The sequence below is a fragment of the Heterocephalus glaber genome, unplaced genomic scaffold, assembly GCF_053883595.1.
Source record: "Heterocephalus glaber isolate CG9 unplaced genomic scaffold, H.glaber_assembly_v1.0 deba00001608, whole genome shotgun sequence".
NCBI lineage: Eukaryota > Metazoa > Chordata > Mammalia > Rodentia > Bathyergidae > Heterocephalus > Heterocephalus glaber.
The window spans coordinates 10759640-10771832 of NW_028258379.1; the positions used below are offsets into that span (position 1 = coordinate 10759640).

The following is a 12193-nucleotide window of genomic DNA, read 5'->3' on the forward strand; positions in this document are numbered from 1 at the left end:
AGAAGCCCTGGAGGTAAGGCTCACGTGGCGGTAGCTATCAAGCTCCCAGAATTTTCAAAGGTAGTGAAAAGAGAGAAGCACAGAGCTGACGGGGACTTTTAGGAGAGCTCTGAGAATTTTGGCACCTGGGAAATTCAGTTAATCAGCTACCAGGGAGGCCAGTGTTTAGTCAAAGAGGATGAGAAAACAAGGTGTGCATGTCTGCCCTTAGCTGTCTTGTTTTATAAACCTATTTAAGTATTTTTTTTTCCCCTACTGATTCTCCTTAATCATGTGTTCCAGTGTATCTAGACTTCCCTCACTGAGGCTGGGCTGGCTTCATGGATGTGTGACCTGTGGAGTTGTTCTCTTGAAATTCTGAATAATTTTGTCTTGGGTCTGAGAGAACAGTGACCTAGTGCACATAAGCAGAGAAGATGCATGCTCCATGAGTATCGGATGCTGGGCCTTGTTACCGCAGTAGCACACAGCTGTTGTGATGCATGCTAACCTGTTCCTACAGCAGACTTGAGGTTTTAAGTTTTCTTTACCTCGTGCAATACTAAATAGCAAATTAAAAACCATCATGCCAGAGTCAAAAGAGAGAGACTATGGAAGAAAGGGTAAAGCTTTATAGTTTAGCACCTGTAATGTCACTTTTCCTGGTTTTTGTACAGGGGGCCATGCATTTTCCTTTCGCAGTGGGCCCCACGAGTTATATAGCTGATATTTGTGTGAACGCTGTACAGTGGATCAGCGGGCATGAGGAATAGCATTGGGAAATGCTGACCACAGTCTCCAGTGTCGAAGACAGTTTGAGGCCTAGAGTTCACTGCTACTGATTTCCCAGACAGCACACACAAGGATCTGGTGGTGGCCTGGAAAGCAAGAATCCATTTCCTCGTGTGTGTGAACACTGAAGAGCTCCTATATAACTAGGCTTAAGGCTTCCCTCTGCATCCAGACCTTGGAGATGACGTGCTCATAAGCTCCCACATGGAGAGCTAGACCTGCTGAGAGTCAGAGGAAGTCTGCAGGCTTGTGCTATACACATAGTTAGTGGGAGAGCAAGGCCAGGCCCTGGCCCCTGGCCCAGGTACGTACACCATGGGGATGAGAACAAGAGGCAAAGCCACCTACCCTGAATGCAGCAGATAAGAATCCAGAGAGCCTGTGCCCCGAGTGCAGGTGCTCCAAGATGTGGAAGTGGCACATGGTGCTCCCACCACCCACAGGAAACATGGGCCCATGGACCAGTTGGGCAGCTCCTTTTACCCTGGGCAGGAGCATGTAAGTGGGTTAAAAGAAGGCACAAGCACTTTCCAGGTCCTTCCCAGAGTGGGGGAGACAGCCCTGTGGGCTAGTGTTCCTTCCCAGGTAGGAAAATAGGGAGACAGGAGAAAAGTAGGTCTCAAGATCTGAAATCACCAGTGCTGCCAATGGCGTGTGTCTGCAGGATTTGGGAATGGGAGCTGCCTTTAGTTTTGCTTGTTGCAGCTGAAATCTTCAGGCTTATCACCTTGTTTCTGGGCATGAGGTCGCGGTGGAAGTGGGAAAAATGGCAGTCGTGCAAACTTACTGCTCAGATTTTCCCCATCTGGAGCAGATAAAATATCTGCACCAGGAAAGGCCATCTGTGGGATTTGACTCCTTAAACTGAACAGAGACCTGTTCTCCAGGTTGATGTGGCTTTGCACCCTGTGGGTAACAATGAGAGACACAGCCATGGCCCCTCTGGGCTCTTATGAGCCAGCTGGAAGAGGGCAGTGGGCTGGGAATGACATTTACAGTAAATGACAGTGGACAGCACCTTTTGTCCCCTCTTAGTCTTAGAGTCTGCTGCAGAGGAGCTGTCTCCTCCAGGGGTAACACAGGTAATGGGGAAGAGCCTGAAGCTTCCTCTCAGAGGGAAAGATTGATGCCAGCTCCCAGCTCTTTGCTTCCTGCTCTACATGGGCTCCTCCCTCCCAGATAGTTCCTGCAGAGGCTTCTTCAGGGCAAAGGTCAGGACAAGGGTGTGTGTGTGTGTGTGTGTGTGTGTGTGTGTGTGTGTGTGTGTACCCTAGAGCTACTTTCCCATGGGGGACTCGAATTCTGCCCTGTGGTCTCTCTTTCTCTCTACTTGGAGGATCAAGTTAGGCACGGAATCCTCTGCTCTTTGTGTGTCATGGGCCAGGCCATGAGGAGCAGGTTCAGGCCACCTGTAGGAAGGGCCACCTGAAGTAACACCTGTCCAGGAAGCCATAGTTTGAATTGGGACAGGGTGCAAGGTAGAGGGCATTCGTAATATCCTGTGTCGACCTGCCAAGGTTCCTCTTTCAGCTGCCACTTAGGAATGGAATGTGCTCTGCAGGGCAGCAGGTGGGAAGCCACAAAGGGCCCTTGTCTGAGCTTGTGCCCACACGTGGCTGCCCCCGAAAGCATCTCCCTAGAGCTGAGCTTACAGTCTCAGGCCTGCCTCAAAGCCATGCTGGTCAGGGCTGTTTGCAGGCTGCTACGGCTGGAAAGGAGGTGAGGCTAGAGGTCTGTGGTGTGTCTGTAGGGGTGCGGGGTCAGGACAGGATCCAGCCTTCTCTTTCTCTACTCTCCTGCCTTTTTGAATCTGTCCCACTGACAGGGCTGGGAGGGATCGGTTCTCTGCCTGGAAGGAATGAAAAGATGTATTGTGTGACAACAGAGAGTCTGGTTGCCAGCCAGGAATTAGTCCTCTGAGGGATAGGAGGAGAAAGGCAGAGTGCAAGGAGCCGGGGGAGAAAGCCCAGAGAGATAGCAGGAGGAAGGCAGGCAGGAGGGGGAGGCTGGGCAGTAGCAGGTCACAGCCGTTTGGCCCGGGCTGGGAGGCCTAGGTTGCTGCTGTACCTGGGCCCACAGGTGTGGGGCCTGAGGGAAGGAGAGGGAAAGGAGGGGGACTGTTATCTTCCCCAGATGCACGTGCTGCTGCAGGGGAGGAGGGTCAGAGCTTCAGACTGTTTACTTAATCCCTTGGAATGTCCTTTCCTCTCTCTGTTCTTTGGGCCCCTTGTGCTTAACAGACTCCTTTACGGGCACATGTGTGGTAATTAACATGTGCAGGGAAGGTCCAGGGCCATGTGTTTGAGTTTCAAATACCCACTGATCTGGGGCAGTCCAAACTTGACTGCCCCCTCCGCTTCTCCTCTGGTCCTTGAGGAGAGATTGGAACGGGTGTGTGCTGGGGCAGTGAGCATGTGTGCTTCTACGTGTTTCACTGATGGGTTGGAGGGATATCTGAAGAGAGGAGGACTCCAGCTCTGAAAAAATGCTGTAAAAACAGTTGAAGGCTGCAGAAGGTGAGAGATAGAGATTCATTTGAGGATTTTTCTGAAGCAGTCTGCAGGAAATTGGCTGGAAGCAAACTGTGTTGCAGGGTTATCAGCTTCCCCTGAGAGGCTTTGCCTGGCTGTGTCAAGGCTCAGGGGTTTTTTCTGAGGTGCCTTTTTTTGGAGGTCTTGATGCTAATGCATATAGGTGAGCTTCAGGGGACGGGCTTGGCCTTCTTTCCTTGTGAGGTGCCAGAAGGAAGTTCTCAGACTCTGAAGGATTATGTGTGAAGAATAATAAATTTGAGAATATGGGAGTGCACTTGGAAGATGGTTTCTGGCAGTTCTCTGGGAGCATCTTCCCTCTGAATGCCCAGAATTACAGAGGCCTGTGGGCTGATGCTGTGATAAAATGGCAAGTGAAAGTTTAGGGTCATCAGGAATTTTCTGCAATTTGCTTATTTCCCTGTAAGAGAGAAAGATGAAAACATTAACAGACTCTGTTTATGTTTTTTCTGCCTGGGCTTCTGTATTTATTAAGGCAGTCTTAGAGAAGGGCAGAATTTCCAAAATCCAACCCTCCTTTAATATGAAGAGACTTAAAAAAAATCCCCCACTGGCTTCTCCATAGTATGTGTTCCAAGCGAGGGGTGAGTCACATTCATTTCCCTGAGGTCCCTGTCTGAATCTATTTTTAGAATCTCTCCCAGCATGGTCTACAGGTTGTGCCAACTTGGAGACCTTATCCCCCAAGCAGTGGCTTAAGTGGCCCTGAGGGGTGTGCTTTGGGCAGGGTCACAGGGCAGATAGATGGCAGGCATCCCAGATAAAGGAGGCTATGTGTCCTCCAGCCTCACTCTCATGGGGAGCTAGCACACCTAAAGGAGGTGTGCCACTGTGCTCCGAGCCTGCTGACGTGTGCCAGGTTGGCTGTTGAAGGACATTCCACATGTGGAACGTCACTTCTGCTCACATGGATTTAACCTTCCCCCAGCTGTTTCTCTTTTTTTCCTCGTACCCCAGCCCCCAGGGCAAGGATCAGGGGAGGCTGGTTCAGTATCGATGATCTACCAGCCTGGGCTCCCATTGCTTTCCCTCATAGAGCAGCATTCATTCAGAAATATGCCTGCTGAAACAGAACTGCGCCCAAGCAGCCCCAAACCCACAGGAGGCCACTCTTTGACTCGGTGTGCCCATTGCTACTACTTTCTGGTACTCTGGGTCACCACGATGAAGCCTGGCACATCTGTACACCAGCTTTGCAGAGATCACTTCCAGAATGGGTGTGCATGAGTGTGCTGGAGCTCTCAGGCACACACCACGCACATATGATGTTCCCTCCTTCCCACAGGTAACTGTTCCTCAAGCTTGGATCCTTCCCCAGGTCCCTCCTCTTCACCTTGGCCCTTGTTCCAGATCTTTGCAGGAAAGTTGGTGTGTGAAGGGTACTAGACTAGGAGTTTAAATCCCTGCCATTTCCCCATCTCTAAGGATTGGAGAGGAAATGGAATTTAGGAATCTGAAAAGGCCTTCAAGTCGTAGATTTATTTGAGTCCCTGGTGGTATCAGTAACCATTTGTATTTTATACTTGGTTCTTTCATTCAATAAATATTTATACAAACTTACTAAGTGCTGTGCTTGTCATAGTCACTGAGGATCCCGTGATGAGTAAAACTGATAAGAGCCCTGGCTTCGCCTCCTGGAGCTCACATCCTAATGGTTCTGAATTTATTATGGAGGTTATCTTCAGGTGGATGTGAAACCTTCCAGGGGAGCAGTAGTTTTCTGGATCCTTGGAAGTTGCCACTTTGCAGGTGCCTAGGAGAAGCATGGCCCATTGTCAAGTTCTTATGTACTCTGTCTGGGACCTTCATGGAGCTTCTGAAGTCCAGGTGAGAGGGCTCAGAGCTTGTCAGGCCAATGGGAATATGTTCGTTCGCTCACTGTTCCTTGCCCGAGTTCATTTCCAGGTGTGGCACAGCAACTTAGAGAGCCAGGGGTGGGGAGACATGGGTGTGCAGCCTTAGGCCACTCTAATCCTTTACGTGCAGGGCCACGGCCTGAGGGCCATGTAGCTCCTGTGTGAAGGAGAGGGACTCTCAAGTCCCATTGCATGGCTTCTATGCCTGCAGAAAGAAAGATGTGAGATTCAGGGTTGCTTATTTCTGTGCAAAGGCAATGAAACTAGGATAACTAAAACAAATTTTAAAGAGAAAAATAAAATGTGGTATTAGTGAAAGAACAGACACATAAATCAGTGGAGAACAGAGAACCTCAAAACAAACCCAGTGGACCTTTGACGAAGAAGCAACAGCATTTCAGTGGAGGAAGGATGGTCCTTCCAAGTAATGTTTCTGTAACAACTAGGCATCCGGAGGACAAACAAGACCAATAAATAAACCCCCAAACCTTCAACCTGAACCTCACACCTCATCAAAAATTAAATTGCAAAGCTATTACTTCTCGTAGGAGAAAATCTCATTACCAAAAACCTGAGACTTTAAGACTTGGACTTCAAAAACTTGGTCAACAAAAAAATTCTATTAAAAAGATGAAAAAAATGACAGAGTGGAAGAAATTTTCTTTTTGCTTAAATTCTTTTATTGGTACATTTTAGGTATACAATATGTTTACATTTATCATTGGGTGCTTGCACCTGTACATGATGTATCTTGGTGGAAGAAATATTTAAAAAACTATGTGTCCTACATAGGACTTGTATCTAGAATATATGATGAACTCTAAACACTAAATGTTGAAAAACTGTTCAGCTAAAAAAATGGACAAACTACAGGAACATACATTTCACAAAGAAGACAAATAGAGGACAAATAAGCATACAAAAAGTAGTTCAACATCATTAGGCACAGGAAATGCAAATGAAGACCATGACAAGATCCTACTAATACAATAGCTAAAGAAAAAATTATTTCAGTACCAAATGTTGGTGAGGCTGCATAGAAACTGAATCTCTTATGCATTGCTGGTAAGAATATAACATGGTACAGCCACATGGAAAATACTTTGGGAAGTTTCTTTTAAAAACTAAGCATACACGTAACCATTATCTAGCAGTTGTACTCTTGAACATTTATTTTAGAGAAATAGACTTAACATCCACACAGAAAACCTGTACCTGAATGAATAGCAGCTTTATGTATAATTGCTAAAATAGAAAACCCAAATATCTTTTGGTGAATTCAACACACTGTAGCATATCTATACTATGGAATATAGTCATAAAAAGGAACTGTTGATACAGGCAGCAGCAACTTGGAAGACTGCTGATGGCATTATGCAAAGTGTGTGGGGGAAGCCAATTTCAAAAATGCATGATTCCATTTATACAATATTCTAGAAATAAGATTACAGGGCTGGAGAACAGATGAGTGAGTGGTTGCCAGGTCTGAGAGGCAGAGTGGAGGAAGGGAAGTGAGGTTATAAAGAGGTAGCACATCTGATTTCTGTGGTGAAGTGACAGTTCTGTGTTGATTGTGGTGGTAACATGAATCTGCATAGATGGATGGGGGCAGAACTGCACATACAATTGAGTAGGTATAAAATTGGTAGGTCCTGAATAAGACCCATAGAGTAGACCAATATCATTTTGCTGATTTTGATTTTATACTATAATTATGTCACCTATATAATTACAGCTGTTCTTTGGTATCCATACGGAATTGGTTCCTCTTCCCCACCAGTAAATATCATTCAATGGCATGGCATTTGTATATACTTATGTACATTGTTCCACATACTTTAAATCATCTATATTACTTGTATAGTACTCAATATCATGTAAAGGCTATTGAGCAGCTGTTGTACTGTTTCATTTTTTTGCTTGTATTATTCTTGTTGTTCTGTTGTATTTTTATTGTGATTCCCTCCCCTCCACGCCTTGCTCCATGGTTGGCTGAATCCTTAGATACAGAACCTTGGATATGGAGGGCTAGCTGTGCAGGCTACCTATATAATTATGTTAACTATTAAGCTGTTATCATTGGGGAAACCGTGTGACAGGTACATGGGACCTCTCTGCATCATCACCGTCATTTTCATAGTTACAATATTTATTGGAAATTTGTAAGAACAAGGCACTATGATGAAAACTCTATAAATATGGACTCATTTCTTCCTTACAATGATCCTATTAAGTGGGCACTGCTAAATATACTTCTTATCCTCCCTGGCTTAACAGTTGAACAAACCTAAACAATAAAGTAAGGTCACACGGCCTTTAGGGGCAGAGCTGGGTTAAAACCAAGACAACCCAACTCTGGGACCACTCTCTATATTTTTGCAATTTCCCTCTGAATCTGCAATAATTTTCAAATAAAAAGTTAAAAAAAAACCTAGCACAGTCTTCTGAGTGAACCTGGCCTTCAGTGGACGCATCTACTGCTGGGCTCCTGACATCCTTGGTCTACCTCTTTCGCCAACCTCACGGCTTTGGTCTTATTCAGGGAAATGCAGGGCTTGTGCATGTGGGGAACTGCTTGCAAAAAGCCAGCTGCAAGCTTGTTTTCACTTGGGGGAGGGAGCGTGCAGTTGGGTAAACAATAAAACATGGACCTCTTGCTTTTGGGAAGGACTTGAAATGCTCAGATAAAGTTTGCTTTTGCAGGTCAGGAGAGGACAGCTCTATTTCTGAGTCTTGTTGGTCAGGGGACGTGCATCTCAGGAAATGCCGAGGTTGACTAGCATTCTGCTCTCCTGGTGGGATTCCGGCTGGGTTCTAGGGACTTTTGCGGGCAGGTGCAGTTGTCTCCCTAGGATGTCCGCGAGAAGTCATCTTCATCTCCACACTGGGCCAGATTCACATGCTGAGGAGGATGGTGGCTTTGGTGTAAATGTGATCCCTTTAAATGCAAGAACCTTCTAGCCCTTCTACCAGGCATAAGTTTATCTATGTATTTTTAAGATGGATAGTGAGAGCTTAAAAGAGTATGAGAGAGGGTCACCAGTGATGGACATGGTTAGGAAGGGCCCAAGAATCAAAGGGGACTTGGGATTGTTGAGGAAGCCTCCAAATCTCAGGATGGGGGTGGTGGTTTCCTTTTTCTTCATTCTCTCCTCAGTCTCGAGGACCCCAAGAGATGCCATTAATACAGATTCCTCCTCTGGCCCCTTTGACACACTTGCTTTTGAAGGACCTGCAAGAGAAAGCTCTTTGTATGTGGTCAGAATAAACTCATTGTACACCCAAACAATTAACTCCTCAATGGACTTGCCAGCCTCTTGAAAGGGCCGGCCCTGCCTCCCTGGACCTCTTGGGCTCTATTCAGTCCCTTAAGCACACCAATGTTTTTTGGGGTTTTGTTTTGTTTTGTTTGTTATTCTGAAAAGTCTTTCCTTGAGAATAGTCAGAGCGGATCAACATTGTCCTTAGCCCGGCATTTATCTCCCCTTGCCAGCGAATGTCAATCAGGAATCAAAAAGCCAAACAGAGGAGGCTTTGAACAGTGTCATCGGGGGTCGAAGTGACTTCCAGCTGTCTATGTGTGGGCCAGGCCTTCTCGCAGGGCAAGGAATTGTGCTGTCATACAAACCCACTCTCTGTATAAGCTCCCAAAGCCCATGTGGGGGCTGAAACTTTCTGGGGCTGCACCTGCAAGGGCAAGGCCTGACTGGGGGCTGGGGAGCGTTGGAAGGCCACACGCTTCAGCTCTGGGGCTGGGCAGTTTCCAAAGTCGCTCCCAGCCTCTGGGGCCTTGAGCAAAACACTTACTTGCATTGAGACTCAATTCTCTTTTTATCTGCCTGGTAACTTCCTGCTCCTTGGCTGGTGGTGGGAATAGAAGAGGAAAACCACCTGCCAGAAGCTGAGCATTGCTAAATATGTGATACTACTGTTACTGTTGGTCTTGACATCATCCTTGAGAAAGTCTCTCATGTTTGCCTTATTTACGTATTCAATCTTTTCTAATTTACCTTTTTCTCTCTCCTGTAAGAAAAATTATTAGTCTTTGAATAAGCTTCTTTCCCAGTGTTCTATCTTCTTCCCCTTAGTCTAGGAGAGTATTATCGTATTAAAGAGAAAGTCTTATTAGTTGAGGTCCAAAAAAGTGACCAAGAATAAGCATCAGACATCAGATGACCATATGCATATATGTAAAGTGAGATTCAGATATATATTTAAAAATATATGGAAGAGTCTCTTTCTGAATTAAGGGCTCGTTATATAATCCAGCTGTGCTGCCTGATGACTCAGCTCAGGTAACTTTGACAATCCCTTTGTTTTAACAGCTTTATTGGAGTATAATTTACATACCAAAAATTCACACACTGTATATGCTCAGTTCAGTAAATTTATAGAGTTGTACAATCAACAGTAGAGAACATTTCTGTCACCCCCCCAGAAAACATCAAACTTATTTATAATTAAACCTCACTCCCACCCCCATCCCTAGGCAACCATAGATCTTTCTGTCTTTATAGATTTATCTTTATTAGACATGCCATCTGAATGGAATCTGATAATATGCAGTATTTGCGTCTGCTGGCTACATTTAGAATAATGTTTTATGAGGTTCTTCGTCTCTGTTGTCACATATATTAGTTATTCATTCCTTTGACTGGTATTCAATTAGGTGGATATATTGTAATTTATCTGTTCACCAGTTGACAGACATTTGGATTATTTCAAATTTGAGACTATTATGAGTAATGTTGCTATGAATATTTGTGGGCATAGTTTTATTTTTCTTTGTTAGATTCATAGGAGTGGAATTTTAGGGTTGAATGCAAGCTTATGTTTAGCTGTTAAAAAAATTTGCCAAATTCTTTCCCAACGTTGCTGCCCCAAATGTGCATTCCCACCAGCCATGAACAAAGGTTCCAGTTTCTCTACATCCTTGCCGACATTTGGTGTTGTCTTTTTTTATTTTGGCCATGCTAGCGAGTAGTTGGTGGTGTCTCCTATGGTTTTAATTTGCCCATTCCTAAAGACTAATGGTGTTGACTATCTTTTTATGTATTTATTAGACATTCGTATATCTTTTTTAGTGACATGTCTATTAAAGTACCTTTTTCAGTTTTAAATAAGTTGTCATCTTAGTGAATTATAAGGTTTTTCTAATTTAAAAACTTTGATAGGTTCTTATTTTTGTAAAACAAACTTTAAAATTAAGCAATTGAATGTGGTGGTTAGCACTCATGGAATTATATACCCCTATTAATAGGTCTTTAAGGTTTTTTACACATGCAGTGTCCTGAGGCTTGGCAGGAAGGCATTCTTCATTTTGAGAAGAGGATATTGCTACCCAGAGAAGAAAAGTAGGGGTTCAGGTTAATCAACTTATTGGTTGTAAAGTGGGGATCAGAGTGTCATTCCACATGGGACTGAGAGGGCAAGGACATATTTAGAAAACTTACTCTTTCCCTAGGCCCTCATGTGGGGCCTGGTGCTGTTCCAAGGCTTGCCCGGAAGCAGAGCTGCTGTGGACCTTGGACCCAGGCCTTGGATTTATGTTTGGTAGAAGAGGTGTGCTTATTTGCTGGGTCAGAAGCCAGGTGTCCAGGTGCCCGGAGATGATGGTGAGAAGGTCCTGTTGGCTTTGGCTGGGCTTCCTGGCCTTTGGGCATGCTGGATTTCACAGGTGGCTCCTGGGATCAGGGTACCTTGTCTTTTCTCACTTCATAAAGATTTCCATCTAGGACCTCCCTTGTAGCACAGCAGCTGTATCTCCTCACCCTTGGTGACCCTACCCTGCAGAAAGATTCACTCCCTACAGTGGCTTTATACTCCATGGGCTCCTGTGGCCATGTCTGGCAATCTGTGGAAGTCATCCACTTGCAGAGGTGCAGGTCTTCCCCAGGAATCCTCCTTGCTCACTGGGGGTACAGACCTTTTTGCTGATGGCTAGACCAGAGGGGCAGTCCCAGACTTCCACCTGGATGACAGGAGAAAGAAACCGAATGTTTTCAGTTATCTTGCTCCAAAGGGAGGCACGGCTCCTGGAATATGGGAGGATGTTAGTGTCTATATTGAATATTAAAATATTACATAAGCCCTTTTTCACTCTGGTTCTCACTCTTGTCCCTCTTGAAATATTTGATCTCTCACTTTGCCTTTGTTAGCCTGTGAGACTCCTAATGTGAACCTCCCTGTGAGGACGGGATGGGCATACTGTGCTGGGCTATTTACACTGTGAAGTCTACATCTGGCAAAAGCAACCAAATGTGCATTGCAGCTGCCAAAAGACTCCATTCAGTGGCTCATTGAATTAAATGGAAAGAGGTGTTAATAGAGTCAAGGGAAGTGATGCTATATTTTAAAAAATGACATTGTGTGGCTCTGTTCTGTGTTTATTCTCCTTCAGTGACTTCCAGCTCAAGCTCGCACAGTTTGGCATCAAAAGATGCCTGTTTGGGATCCAGTTGGAGGCAAGTAAGATATCCAGTATAGTTACTTCTCTCTTCCCACTGCATCACATTTCTTAGGATGACTATCAGATAGTTCAGGATAACTTTCACCCTTGTGAGAGTTGGATCTTGGTGGCAGCACATGAGAATAATAGCAGAGTCAGGTGTCACATGACTAACAGGTTGCTGGCCTTAGCATCCATCGTGTGTGTGTGTGTGTGTGTGTGTGTGTGTGTATGTCTCCATGAGTTTGGAATCTTAAGATTCCAAAGGGTAGGATGTTGACACAGAAAGATCAGGATTATTTTCTCTCTCCCTCCCCTAATAAGATGCAGGCAAGCCAGCCCAAAGTACTGGGAGCTCCAAATGGTGGAGGGTTGTTATACTGATGGTCTGACTGGTGTCTCACAGACTACCTGAGAGCTTGCATTTTCATAAATAGTTAATACTCAGAGAATATAGTATTCCATTCTAAAAGACCTCGGGGGCGGGGTGTCTTGGGAAGGGAGGGATGGGATAATAATCAAACTGCCTGGGACAATAGTGCTTAACCTTCCTCCTCCCACTGAGG

The 12193-nt window shown here is 45.2% G+C and overlaps 1 protein-coding gene across 5 annotated transcripts in view; it reads left to right on the forward strand.

Moving 5' to 3' along the window:
- Smoc1 (SPARC related modular calcium binding 1) overlaps nucleotides 1–12193 on the forward strand; it is a 148202-nt gene that overhangs the window by 98214 nt on the left and 37795 nt on the right. The window lies entirely within an intron of this gene.